Source organism: Cupressus sempervirens, chromosome 7 (genome assembly GCF_028749045.1).
Source record: "Cupressus sempervirens isolate cs-2001-9-10 chromosome 7, ASM2874904v1, whole genome shotgun sequence".
Lineage (NCBI taxonomy): Eukaryota > Viridiplantae > Streptophyta > Pinopsida > Cupressales > Cupressaceae > Cupressus > Cupressus sempervirens.
Genome location: NC_143124.1, coordinates 100813514 through 100829209, shown reverse-complemented (window position 1 = coordinate 100829209; position 15696 = coordinate 100813514).

Sequence of the window (15696 nt, the reverse complement as noted above, 5' to 3'; positions counted from 1 at the left end):
AGATGGAGAATTAGATATCAGATCAGAATTTAGATTAAGAATATTAGGAGATGGTGTATCATCTACCAAATATTTCACATAATCCAAAAGAACAATAAGTCTACCACATGAATCTTTAATAAAAAATTTTAATGTAGGAAGACTAGTATCAATTAATTTCACAAAAGCATAAGCAAGAATAAAATGAAAGATCATGAACATAAAAAAATGAATGATAATCATACAAACAAGATATTTATGGTAAAGAGATGCTAACAGAAGAGTAATAAAGAAATGCAAGAAATGTTTTTGTATTTTATTGAATATATAGCTTTTTTGTAATTTTGAATTTAAAATACAAGAACATAAATTAAATCTTATCTTAATGCAAGAAAAAGACCTAATTGAATGAAATAAAATATAGCACCACAAAAAAAAATTAGGGCATCTAATTCTACTAAAGAAAAGTAGGATAAGAATGTCGGGTTCACGAAAATGAATAGAAAGAAAATGGGAACCTCTTCTTAGCCCTCATTTCCTAAAGGAATGATCCAAAATGATTAAGCACAAGAGAGTGATCGATGCAAAAATGGATCAAGTGATGAAGAATAGGGAAAAGAGAGATTTAATTTTCCTTTCTATTTGAGAGAGTATGTACTTAAATTCTAAAATAGATAAAAGAAAAATACTAACCTTTGAATCTAGAAAATGTTGATTTCTAATATCTATTTACAGTTTCAGGGATCTTTGCAACCTATTTTAGACTAGAAACGTTGGGATGGAGAAAACCCATAAATATTTTGTCTTTTTGGAGGGAGGTCAACCTTGACCCTATTGGTAGGGCACAATCCTACCCTAGGCACAATTATAACTCAAAAAATCAACCTTGACCTGCACTACTTTGACAAAAAATTTGTTCATAGATCTCACAAGTTTGACAAAAAGGGTATCCAAATCTACTCTCCAATTCATTGAGCCACACTTGTATCTATAAGAAGAATGAAATTTTTTGTTTGGATGAGGGGTTTTCCTCAATCAAACCCTAGTTTGGAATCAACCTTAATAATGGAATTGAAATAGAGAATGCTAGCAACTAGTAGAAATACATCTAACAATAAAACTAGGATATTCAATAGATATGTAATTGTATTTGAAATGTAAACATGTATATTCGTATGAAAATTTGAACATGACATTAATAAATATAAATCAAAACCTCCATGATTGTATACCTAGATTCCACCTTAAAAGAAGTATGAATAGATCTTGAATAAGAACAAAGGATCTTGAAGGAAGATTACACCACCATGATGGCTAGTTCTAGGGTTTTGAATGATGAATCTTGAATGCTTGAACCAAATCCCTTCAAAGGCTTGAATGATTCAATCCTTGACCTTGAATGGAGAAATTGAATGGAGAAAATAGCTTGATCTTGAAAACTAAGTAGATGCTCACATAATAATCAGATCATAGATATTTCTCATAGTAAGTGAATGTGTAAGATGATCATTTGTAGTTAGATGAAATGAGGGAAGAATGGTTCCTTATATAGTGATCTAGGGCACACACTTCTAGAGAATTCAGTAGTAGATAGTTATATACCAATTAATCATAACCCCTATAAATGGACCTAGATTAAATGCAATTTAAGAGTATACTATTTTGAAATCCAAAACAATCGACTCAGAAGTGGGAAAATGAAACTTTCCAAAGCTTGATATTGCAAAACTTTCAAAAATTAAAAAATGAACCTAGGGTTAGGGATGATGTCAACCCTGCCCTAGGTCAGAGTCAAGGTTGTCTTTGACCTAGGTTAGGGTCAAGGTTGACCTTGACCTAGAGATCCTTAGTTTCATAGAGTAGTTTGTTAGAAATAGGTTAGAAATAAAGACAAAAAAGAAAAATAGGGGGAAAACTATTAAATCCTTGCAAAGGCCCATTCAAGGAGCTTGACATCACCCAGTACCACTTACTCAATGGGATAAACTCTCTTATTATGAAAGTGCTTCCATTTTAAGACAATACAAATCACTTTTCTAATAAAAGCTTTATCAACATTATATGATATCTAGTTACATGAACTAAATATCATAATGGTGTCCTTAATCTCCCTATGGACTTTAAATGAAAAATAATAATACCATATTTTGACAATTGTCATTATAGATGATAAGAAAAATCTTCATTTTTGGGACACCTTCTACATCCAAACTAGGCCTTTTGATGATTCTATTTTCCCATGGTGTATTTAACATCTATATTTCATCCTATGAGCTTGATCAGAGTCTTATATTTGAATGAGCTCACATGTATGGTCTAAATGATGTATTGGGCTACGTTCCACTTCTGGACATGTCTACAAGTATTAATACAGTGGACTTTGTGGGTTCACACAGGGCTACTGAGCACTGCTATCATTGAATTTGTAGACCATATTTGGAGTTCAACATATCAAGCTCTCTTTACCACTCCATTGTCACCTTCAAACACAAAATGTGAAAATTTTGACCTCCATATTTGACAGGTTATGAATGTTGTTGAACACTGGGGTTGTGTTTTTTAAATATCCCTTATGAATTTTTTGATGATAAGTTATCTTCTTGACAGTCAAGTTTAAGTTCTTGCAATCCATAATATGAACTTCACCATGTCTCCTTAGGGACTCTCTAGCTACATTGTAATGCCTATCATGGGTCATGGGTTCTCTCTATCCTTTCTCTTGGCATCTTACTTAATTGGGTTCATCATGCATGTGATTGTCACCATCAAACCCTATTGAAGATTTGTCACGACTACTAATAAATACTTCAATTTCCACCATGTAAGAGTTGGCTTTTTAACTCATCACAACCTCATGCTTCATTAAACATTGCTCCATTACTAAGGCACTTGATTTGGCCTAATTAAAGATAATTTGTCAAATAGCTCACATGCATTGTATGTGTTTTTTCATATGGAGTCCCCTTTAATGATCATATTTCCTTCATATGCTTCACTACATCACCCTTACCTAGCACAAGAGTTTATATCAACTTTTTAAGTGTGTCAAAGCCCTATATACTCCCTTAAGATGTTTGAGAACCATTTCTTCATGTCAATCAACTATTTTAGAGAGTTGGGGCCCACACATATCATTTCTTAACAAGTATAAATAAGGTCCTTGGCCATGGTTTTGGATTGAAGGGCTTTCATAGCAACCCCAAGGCACAATGTTTGGAATCAGACACTTTGCTTTTGCATTGTCACCAAGCATAATGTACATTTTCATAACCCAACAACAACTCCTTTTTTTTATTTTTCTCAAGTGTGAAACCCATGGTCTTATATTTTGATCAATAAGAATAGTAGTGACTCTAGATCAATTGAATCATATTTCAAGGATTTTTCCATATTGCATTTCTACATGTTTTCTATTTAGGAGATGTGTTAAAGATAGCATTCTGTCAAATATATTATTGTTGCCTACATATGTGTCACAAGATTGAGCTATTCATTAATTACATGCCAAGCAATCAAAATATAGCTTTTATGCTTTGCCATGATAAAAAATTCCTTTCACATGTTATAAAGCCTGGGTGTCATGTCTTTAGAAAGGTCTTCTTGATATTTTTTTTATAATCAAATGACACCTAAGTACCTATTGTGGTTATATTTTAACAAATTATGATCCTTGTATGGAGCATATGTTACCAACAATATTCTCTATTGAGAAACTCAACCCATGTTTTCCCTATGTGTATCTTTCCATAGAACCCATCTCATCCTCCAAAATATAAAATCAATAGAGACACACATATGTTGATGTAGGATAGTCTAGACCATTTAATTTCAAACTAGATCGAGGACTTGCACTCTGAAAACTTAAACCTAAAATTATGATGTTTAAACTGACTTGCAAATCTAAATCTGCATGCCTAAACTTGCATTTTGGATCACTGAATTTAAATTGCAAAAATATGCCAAAAATTGAGCTCTGAGCATGGGCTATAAAACTTGAACTTCTAATTCTAGTTCTTGAATCTAAATTCTCAAACATATGAATCTTCCTTTCAAACATTGAACTTTGAACCTTTGAACTTTTAGGTTCACATTCAAGTTCAACATGAGCTTAGGACACTACTTTTTCATAGTTTGAACTTTACAAAGGCATCATAAAAAAAAAAACCAATAAAAGATTCATTTATGGGGTTGATTTTGAAGTTTAAAAATTAAGTGTTGAAAGGATTCTTACAGTTGGCTCTAATTGGAGATGGGGGTTGTAAGGGACATGAAAAATCCAACAATTTTTGATAAAAGACTAGTGTGTAGCCATTGGGAAATAGAGTTGACATATAAGAGAGAACAAAAGGGGCTTCTTGCAGAGAGGGGAAGAGTAGGGGAAAACCCAAAAACACCTAAACTACCAACACCACAAAAGTGACAAACTAAAACCAAAACCAAAAAAGCAAGTAAAACCAATCAACAAAACTAAAAACCACCAAAATCTCAAAGGGAAAAAATCTATTTACAAGTATATATAGGTGAGAAGAACTCACCATAAGAATCATAGCTGAAGAAAACTTACATGAAGCTATTTACCATCTGAGAGAAGAAAGATCCCTTTCAAAACAATATGAAACTATTGAATGAGATTTCTTGGTGACATTTACACATGATGAACTCCCTATTGCTACAAGCTAAGAGGAATGTATAGAAGAGCCTTGTGAACCAATGCTTAGCTCAAAATAACCATATATCATCATAGACCTCTATTTTTACTTAAGTCTCCAATATATAAATCTCAAGATCATCTTCAATTGGTGGCTAAAACAATTTAGGTTCAAAGATATTCACAAAGAAATTTATTTCATCTATATTGTTACCAACTATGAAAACTTGACTTTTGGAAAGATTTTTAGCATCAAAAACATATTTAGAATAGGGAATGCTTTATATAGCATAGGATTAACATGAAATAAGTAGGCAAATAATCAGTAAGGAGGAGGACCCTACCCTCCATAGTGCAAAGGACAAGACCCCCAATGAAAACTCAAGGAAGTGTACCAGATCTAGCATGAGGAAGAATGACACCCTAGCCCTTGACTAGGAACCCTTAAACATGAAGGAGGCAGTTGGTAGATTGTTAGAGCTCAAGATAAATGCAATCAAAATGCTAAGAGACATCACCTGAGCACCTTGGATTTTCTTGGCTAGTCCTTGTTTTTTGTCTTGATTCCTTGGCTTTTTCCTAATTGTAATTTTTTGGGGGGGAGTTGTTTTAGTTGGTTGTTTAGGGTTTCTTTTGTTACTTTAAGCATTCTATTTTAGTCTATACTTTGTATTGTTTGGGTTTCAAGGCCCTTTTAAATCTTATTTTCTATAACAAAAAACATGAAATAATTAGGCTTCATCAAATTTTGCTACTACTACTTCAAAAAATACTTCATCCAAGTCAAATGTATCCATCAAATCAGCATTTAGATTTTTACTTCTACAATTTTCATACTTGATCGCTGATAAGAGTTCCTCAACAATTTCCTCCTCATTCAAAGAATCATTATTACATGTAGCTACTAGATTTGGAAATTCTCTATTGAAAGCATAGATGAGGACTTATAGCTAGATCTTTCAAACAAGAAACCCTTTCTTTTATTAGATGAGAAGGGTGATAGAGAAACTTCTCTAAAATTTAGTAATGTTCTTGCCAAGATATATGATGGTTCTTTGGGTTGCATTACCTCAAGAACTTGGTATTCTCCTCATGTGTTACTTGTCTCAACACTTTCTATCCCAAGATAAAGAGACAATCCTTCTCCTCCAAAGATGATAGCTAGAATAGAGGGTTGTCCATGTGTTCATAATATTCAACTAGCAAGTATAAAGGGTTAGGCTTGCTTCATGTAACCTCATCCATTATTTCTATGCATAATTTCTCTAAGTCACTTGCTATTACATCTTGACTTGAAAATTCCTTGACCAGGTGGGATGCATCATTATTATCCAAGCATTCACCTTTGGATCTTCTTTCTTGATTGCTAACAAGAACCCTTCAATATTCTCATCTTTTTTCAAAGAATCACCTTCCAACTAAATTGTTGATGCTTCAACATGCTCAAACTTATTTTTGTCACATAATACTACATACATCTAATATTTTTCTTTTTGAATTAAACTTATGGCATCTAAAGGACTAATATTTTTAGATTGCATGAGTGGCTCAAAATATTCATTTTTGAGTTGGTGAGAGGAAGAAGAAATACCAACACTTTTATCCTTAGGAAGAGGAATGGAGTTAGGAAGATTTCATCCACTTATGCATTCAGACCTTGTTGATGTTTGATATTCATGAGGCTACACCATTTCTTTGTTGGTGGGCATGAACATCTTCTTTGTAGTTTCATCTTCACCACAAGCTTCATCAAAAGAATGTGGAAGAGCATAATCAAGAGGGTTAAAAATCTTATTATCTTCAAAGGTGAAATATTCTAGAATATGGTCATTATAGAACTTTACATAAGGAAGAATTTTTGCATCACTACCTTTGTATTGTAGAAGTAGAAAAGAATCACATGCAACATTCTCTCCAATATTATTGTGTTTTCAAAACCTTGCTGATTTGGATTTACCAATGTTTGTTCTTCATGAGGTTCAAAGATTTCTTATTGAACCTATATCTCATTCATCACAAGGTAGCTATATGAGAAGGACTAGACTCGAATAACTCGGGCCACAATGTCATCCATTTCAAGCTCTTTCAAAAGTCATTGCACTCTTTTCTTATATTCTTCTAGGTTTTTCAGTTTGTGAAGCCTATGACACAAGCTCCTCCAAAGTAGGGTAGAAGTATGATCATCTCCAAGGCTAAGATTTGTTCTCATAGCATTTGGAATACTATCTTTGCAATGCTTCAAGAAATATTGGAGCACTTTTTCATTGATCTTGTTGACATTGAAGGTGCTAGGATTGAGTCTTTTCTTCTTTAAGACCCTTCTTTCTAGCATGGTCATTACATAGTGTCACCAGTCTCCTATACACATAGAAAAAATGCAAACCAAGAAACCAAAAGATAGGCAGTAAATCCTTGCTTTAATTCCCTAATAGAATTGCCAAAAATCTATTACTAAATAGATTTTTCCTTCAACAATAAAAAAATTAATTGACTCTTAAATGCCTAGAAAGAATAACAAACAAAACTAATAGTTGGATGAATTATCATAGGTTGATAACTCTCCTCTGAATTAAGAGCTACAACTAACTTGTTGAAAGATTTATAATGAATTGAATAATAGGATATATCTTTAACTTGAAGATACTAAGGGTTTCTGACATTCTTTCATAGACATGAAATGAATGTGATTTTTATATTTATAGGTTAGAATAAAGAGAGAAAGAACAAAAAATAGCCACATGACCATTCATTCTACAAGAATTTGCCTTAGGGAAAATTCACCCAAGAACTAAGAACTCAAAAAAAAGCACAATTGTAGACTAGAAAGAGTATGATTAGAATATTGATGTATTAGATTCAATATGCACAAAAGTACACTAGGAGTGCCTGTATATAAAGGCCTCTGAGATGCATCTAGAATGCCTAGGAATTAGCTAAATGATAAGAAATACAACCAAGCACATGTCCACCAGATATGGGTTATCCTCCATTAAGCATGGAAGTAAGTGCAATGATGAGAGGATAAGCCTACAAAGGTGTATCACAAAAATTAATGTTGTAGACAACATGTGCTAAAATGGGAGTGTGAATAATTGTGCTATCAAAATGACAACTAAGTGAATGATGCAAAATCCAGTGTTGTATCTACACCATGTGCTGAATTAGAGTTGCATACTTTTGTGTTGTCAACATGACAACTCAGAAAGGTACACAAACTCCTAAGTGTCTCACAAAATAAAATAATAAAATAATGCATTAACCTAAGTAAACTTAAGTAAGTGTAAATAGTGAATATGTATTTACACCAACACCCCCCCTTAAGTGAAACTTAGGGGAATGCCCTTAAGCTTATGAAAACTAGGATAAAATCCATAATGGGTCCCAGCTACTACACCATTTTAGGTACCCATGTACATAATGAAAATGCAATCTCTCATAAAGAAAAGAAAGAGGGAAAAGCTCATGGGAAAAACCCTCCCCCAAAAAGAGAGATGAAAAGGAATGCATGGATGGATGGAGTAATCAAGACCCCTCCCCCCCAACATTATGACATACATCAAGTATATACAATAGTGAAGCATGATAAGAACAAGACCTCATAAGAGGAAAGAGTCCCCCCAATAATAAAGAAGAGGAAGAGTGACAAGGTAGTCCCCCCTAGAAAAGGAAGAATGTCATCCAATGAGTGTTGCTCCAAGGAGAAGCTGGTCCAAGAGTGTTGAATGATGTTCCTCCCATTGGGAAGAAACAATGGAAAAAGGTACAATCCCAAAGATGTATGGTGGCTCTAAGACCTACACAAGTGTCCCTATGTTGATGTTGATGGTTGCCTCTTCCAACTATGCTATAAAGAATGAATACAAATTTGGAAAGGATGTCTGTAGAACCTATCCCAGTGAGCCATCTATTTCTTCAACTAATGTACATAAGGATCCACAATCATGCCAACCTATTAAGATTAATCATGTAGAGAATGGACATGAGGGTTACATTAAGCCCTCACAACAACTATAGAAGGATCATCTTTATCAAAGAGAAGATGTAAATCATCAAAGCTATCTACCAAATCTATGGTGTGTGACTCCATGAATAAACCTATAATGTCTATGAAGAAGTCATCAACTAAAGTTGGAGCTAGAAGACAACATGTACCCTTATGTGTTGGACCTTTCACTGTGGCAATATAAGCATGTGGACTAAACTAATGTCATGACCTTTCACTACACCTGTCAATAGAACTCTACATGCTTGAATTTTTTGAAGCATATCATTGGTGTCACTATTAGTTTCCATAGTGTATGAAGTAAGGAGAGGATTAAAGGATAAGCTAGGTGAGCTTTCCTCAAAGTGTACATCCTTCTGCACAAAGATCTCATGAGTCTCAAGATCCATAAGTCTATATGCTTTAGCACTATATTCATACCCAATAAAAGTAAAAGACCTAGGTGTTGGTGCCTTGCATCCCTTGGAAGATAGGTTTGCCCATGCTGGAAAACCAAAGACTCTAAAGTGACTCACAACTAGTTTTCTACTGCACCATGCCTCAAAAAGAGTCTTACCATCTAAGGCATTATGAGGAGACCTATTAAGTATGTGAGTGGCACTACTAATAGCTTTGAATTCAAGTGTTTGATCAAGAGAATTGTCTTTAATCATGCAAGTTTCCATGGACTTAAGAGTTCTAATCCTCATAGCTACAAAATCTGTCTTGTGCAGATTGAATGTTGGTGGATTCTGAAGATCAATTCCCTCAAGTTTGCAAAATTCATTAAGTCTTATGTCCACATCTACTTTCATTATCCATCTGTAAAACCTTGATGGCTTTCCTAGATTTATGTTAAACATGAATCTTAAAGGCTTGAAGCTTATCAACCACTTCATTCTTATGATGAATGATGTAGACCCATGTGAAGCATGAAAATTCCTCAACAAAAAGAAGGATGTAGTGGCCTTGGTCTACTGAAGTCATTATAAAAGGTCTTGCTAATACCATGTGAACCAACTGGAGAAAAAATGGTGCTCTAGAAGACTTCCCTTTATCATACTTCTCCTTGAGATGCATATCCACTAAACATGGTGAACACTCACCCTTAGAAAAGTTGATGTTAGCTAGACTTTTGACCATGTGTTTTGAGAAAATTTAATGAAGAGAGCAGAAGGAAAGATGACCAAACTGCTCATGCCATAAATTGGTTTGTGATTTAGATTGAGTTATCAAGGCTTATTAAGGAGACTTAGGCACAAAGTGGGAGAAGGAATAAAGCCTCTTGTCATGATTTAATTTCCCCATTGCAACTATTAAATCATCTCTAAGACTACACACCATCACTGAATCTAGAACGAACTCAACTTTTTTTTCCATCTCCAAGGTGAGTGATTTGGTAAACTAAGAGGAGAGTAGAGCTAAGGTTTGCGACATAGAGAACATATTTGAATTCCCCATTGTCCATTTCCACATGTCCTTTCCCTTCAACTTCCATTTTAGTATCATCTCCCACAAAGATGTGTGGTACTTGTGACTACTTCAATGAAGAAAAGTCTCCCTCTAAAGAACCCATATGATAGGAGGCACCTGATTCAAGTATCCATTCCAAAGAAGAACTTGTATTGGTCATAAGTGCTTGCCCTTTTCCCTTTGAAGAGGTTGGAGTTGAATCCCTGGAAGTACCTAGCACTTGAATTTTGTTCTTCATGAGTAGTTTTTCTAACTCATCGATTCTTTTAGTCTTGCAATGATACTCATCATGATTTGGCTTTTTTCAATATGCACAAAAAAGTTTGTCCTTCTTTTCATTACTTCCCTTCTTGTTGGAAGAAGAATTGTCGTTCTATAAGGAGGATTGTTGTGTCTCAAATTGTCATTTTTGATTCCACTACTTTTTCTTCTTCTTGTTAGAGCTTCTTTCTCCTTGACTTGATTGGTTCTTATCACTATCCACCAATGCTTTGGACTTTTATGTCATGAGAAATCCCAAATCTATCAATTGAGATTGTTCAACAATCAACATCTCTACAAATGCATCAAATGTAGGCTTCTAGTAAGAGCTTCCCATGGTTAACCTAATAGTATTATAACTTGAAACAAAGGAGGCATACTATGAAGGTAGCCTCTTTAGGATGTGATGAATTAACTTGTCATCATTCATGGGATTTCCATAATCTTTAAGTAGTGCCCTATGCTCATTGGCTTTGTTGATGTAATCATAAGTTGTGTCAAAGTTCTTTGGATCCAAGAGAAGTAGATCATCCTCAATCTGAAATCCCTTTTCCTCATTCACTTTACCATATAGTGATTCAAGTTTATCCCATGCAGGTTTTGATTCCATGAAACTAGCAATGTGGAAGAAGAGATCTCTATGTACACAACTCTTGATAATTCCTAAAGCCTAATTTTCTATAATTTTCCAATCAATGACTTCTTTAGCATTAGTGGGTTTTGGAACTATACCATCAACATAAATATTTAGACCTTTTTCCATTAGTCTACTCCATACAATATCTTTCCATGTAGAATAATTGTGTGAAGTTAAAAGTGGACATTTAGGTGAACCAATGATGTAGAAATGAAAAGAGCACAAAAGAGAGACACAAAACACAATACACACCCCCCCTCCCCCCCCCCCCCCCCTTTTCACTGAATCAAAAGACGCCCCCAAAAAAGATGCTTTTGACAATTCATATGTAGTGCATGTACAAAAGGCCACTTGTCAAAATGAACAAAGTGGACTTTTGATTTTTCTTTTTACAACTACCTTTCAGGGCCCAAATATAATACTAAGCACTATAGCTGAGATGTACAACAATTCTAAAAAGAAATGAAAGTAGTACAATGCAAAAAAAAAGGTCCTAATTCTAAAAGTGAGATTTTTGTCCACACAACCCTAGAATCTAACTACAGATCGATAAAGTAGAAGAAAAATAACACACTTTCAAAACAATGAAACCTAAAAAAGTGTCCTGATGAGACTGTATAGAGTGTTTGAAGTTGCAAAATGTAGGATTGAATAGGTACAATCACTAAAAAATGCAATTTCTAAAAAATTCTTGCACCAAAACTAGAAAAGAACACTACCAATGAAACATTTAGGAAATTCTACCCAAAATCCAAAAAAATTGCACCTAAATTGGAGTTCGTATGATCGAGTTATGGCCTCTCAAATTTAGGCTACCAAATTAAAAATGAATCTGAAGAGCGGTCTAGAAGAAAAACTACTAGCTTAAATTTGGTGGTCAAATGGCTATCACAACAATTATAAAATCCCTAGAAATGACAGTCAAATGGCTATCAAATTTAACCTCATAAAATGTTGATGCTAGAAAAAATCTCCTTGGTTGACGTGGTCATCATATGGTCTTTGTGTCAATGAGGACACATGGTAGATTATTAAGGGCCATATGGCGAGTGTGTGGAAATGGGTTTCGACTAACATGGTTGTCCCTGGCACTATCCATGTGCTGAGGTGTCAAACTGTGTAGGTCTACTAGAGTGGGGAACACATGGAGATGTGTGCGGCAAGACAAGAAAGTTTGGATTCCACATGGTAGATGTGGTAGTTTAGGGGTGCAAAGTTTTTCATCACCACAGAACCTTCTACGAGTGCCAGAGTTTGTTCAGAGGGCCACCAAAATTCCTTTCATGGGGGTTGCATAACTTTAACTATCACTACCAATTTCAGTCTATAGTAGCCTAAGAAAAATAGGTGTTGGTCAAACTTTTGTGGGTTTTATCCCACATTTATTGCGGGGTTAACACTTTTACTATTTAAATAATTAATTTCATAGGACAACAAACAACAAGTAGCCAGTGAGGGTGTTTGGTCCAGCTAGTAGATTTGTCAGATTTACCTATCCTAAAGTGTTAGAAAAGTGTTGCTAGTTGAAGATTGTTCACTGGAATTATAACATTTGGCCAAAAATTTGGTGATCATTGTGTGTGTATTGAATGAATATTCCACTCACCAATGGAAAATAGAATATTCTCTATGTAGGGTCAGGGTGTGACTACCTAGTACTTGTGCAAAAAAAAATTCTTTGCAGGCTCAACTGGGCAAAAAAATTTCAAAAAAAGTATAATTTAGAAGTACAGAGAAATAATCAGATTTGCAAATTTAAATTGTAGATCTAAAAGATCATACCTGAATTTGCAAATCGGGGCCTCTAGGTGCCAATTTGCAAAAAATATTGCCTCACAATCAAATTTGGCCTAAGGTAGCCAAATTTATAGTTGATTTGCACCAAATTGACATTTCAGATGCAATGGTGAGATCTACTCTAGCTCTAGATGCTCCTAATTTCTATGATAATCTAGATCTAGGTCAAGGTGTTGAAGCAACAATGGTCTTGAATGACTATGTGAAGATAAATTCTCCAAGCTCTAATACCATGCAAGAATTTGCCTTACAGAAAATTTCCCTAGGAACTAAGAACTCAAACACAAGCACAACTATAGACCAGAAAGAGTATGATCAAAATATCAATGTATTTGATTCAATATGCACAAAAGTACACTAGGAGTGCCTATATATAAAGGCCTCTAAGATGCATCTAGAATACCTAGGAATTTGCTACATCATAAGTCATACAACTAAGCACATGTCCACCAGGTATGGGTTATCCTCCAATAAGAACGAAAATAAGTGTGATGATGAGGGGATAAGCCTACAAAGATGCATCATGCAAATTAATGTTGTAGACAACATGTGCTAAAAAGGGAGTGTGAATAACTATGTTGTCAACATGACAACTCAATAAGGTCCAAAAAATCCTAAGTGTCTCACAAAATAAAGTAATAAAATAATGCATTAACCTAAGTAAAGCTAAGTAAGTATAAACAATAAATACGTATTTATGCCAACACATTCAATCCTTCTTTAAATTGTAGAGAAAAGGAAGGAAACTACTATTTATTCTACAAACTATAAGTGACCACATGAATGCATCCAAAATATGGAAGATGTGACCACACGGTCAGTATCAATCCAAGGAAGATATATTTAGACCACAAGACCTTATAAATATAAGCTTCTCTTCATTTTATACACAAAACAAAGGGAACTACATGATTTCTCTATCCTTGTGATTACAATCAACTTTTGTAGAAAAATAAAATATTCTTCCACATTTCCATGTTACAAAATAGAGCATATGCCTCTTTCCTATTAGCCATACAACATGCAAAAAAAAGGAGTGCCTTTGAATCAACCTTCAATTACATATTTAAATTTTTATTCTCCTCCTGACAATTCTCTTTTACTTTCAATTATGAAAACTAAGTCTTGGACGTTAAATGCCTTTTCTAATAAAAGCTTTATCAATATTACATGATATTAAGTTATAGTAACTAAATATCACAATGGTATCCTTAATCTCCCTATGGAATTTAAATGTAAAATAATTTGAGAATTTTCATTATAGAGGATAGGAAACATCTTCATTCTTGGGACATCTTCTGCATCTTGACTAGGTCTTTCAATGATTCCATTTTCCCTTTGCATATTTAACATCTAAATTCTAGTATCGGACATCTCTACAAGTATTAATATAATAGACTCTATGAATTCCCAAGGTTTTATTGAGAGCTACTATCATAGAATGTGTAGACCACTTTTTGAGTTCTACATATTGAGCTCGCTTTACCACTCCATTGTCACCTTTACACACAAAATGTGAGAAATTTTTCCTCCATATTTGGTAGGTTATGAATGTTGTTGAACACTAGGGTTGTGTTTTTTAAATGTACCTTATGAAATTTGTGATGACAAGCTATCTTCATGACACTTAGGTTTAAGTCCCTACAATCTGCAATATCAACTTCACCGTGCCTCATTAGGGACTCTCTAGCTATATCAAAGGAAGGTCAAGGGACTTAGCTACAAATATCAGCCAAATCAAAGGAAGGTCAAGGGCCTTAGCTACAACTACTACCATTATATTATCCAAGGTTCCTAAATCTATAATGCAATTGCTTATTTTGAAACCATGTATAAAGAGAGAGAAAGGTTTAGGTTTTTCTTTAAAAGATCTCACTAGTCTCAACTTCTCGAGTTGAATTTTTTCTTTATGAAATTCTTTCTATTTTATTTTGGTCTCTTCCTAAGAAGACATCTTGCTTACTTTTTTAGCAAATACTTCTAAGGTAGGGTCATGAACATAGTCTATTAACATATCAAGTTCTTTAAGATTCATTCTCAGTCATCCAATAGGGAAAATTTGAATCCTCAAAGATTTACAAAAATCATTGATATCAAAAAGTGAGCTAGGGTTAGACCTTTTTAGAATTTGAACTTGAGGAACTTGATCTTGTGGTGATTTATTTCCTTCTCCTACCCTAGTTTTGAAATCCTTTTCTTGCAGAGATTTTACAACACCCTTATCTTCAGATTAATTTTTCCTCTTCATTGCCCCTGAGTTAAGAAAAAACAAAAGTGTTCTTCCAAAGTTACAAGAATTTCACCACCCCTATTGGAATTAGATTCATATTCAAGATAGTAACTTACAAAGTCACTAGGTTGTTTGGAAGACTCCTCAAGAATTATACTTGCTACAACTACTTTTTCTACTTCCAATTGCTCATGTCTCATATTTTTTGAGTATGTAGCCTCTTCATGATCACTGGTAAGATTGAAAAAACACATGTTTATTTTTCCAAGAAGAGGTTCAATTTGAAGCATTTGTTGAGTAGGAGGAAGGTTAAATTGTTTCCCATTACTAGAAGTTCTTTGGCCTAGATATATTTTTGGATGTCTTGGTAAGGAGCCATGGCTTTAGGTAATTTTCTTTTAACATCTATAATATCATTTGCCATCTTTTGAATTACTAAATCATTAGGAGAAGAGGAAGATGATGCTTGAGAATTTGGGATTTGTACATCTTTCTCCAATTTTCTAGTTATTATAAGATCATCCTCTAGTTAAATATCAAGACTCTGAGTAGCTCCAAGCGTTGTGGGGTTAGCTATTTTTAATGGAAAGGTGACATCTGGGGGAATTGCAATAAAAAATAACCCCTTTTTCTTTTCTTCATTAGGTCTACTAGCATTAGGAATTTTTTGTAAAGACTTATTGAACCTT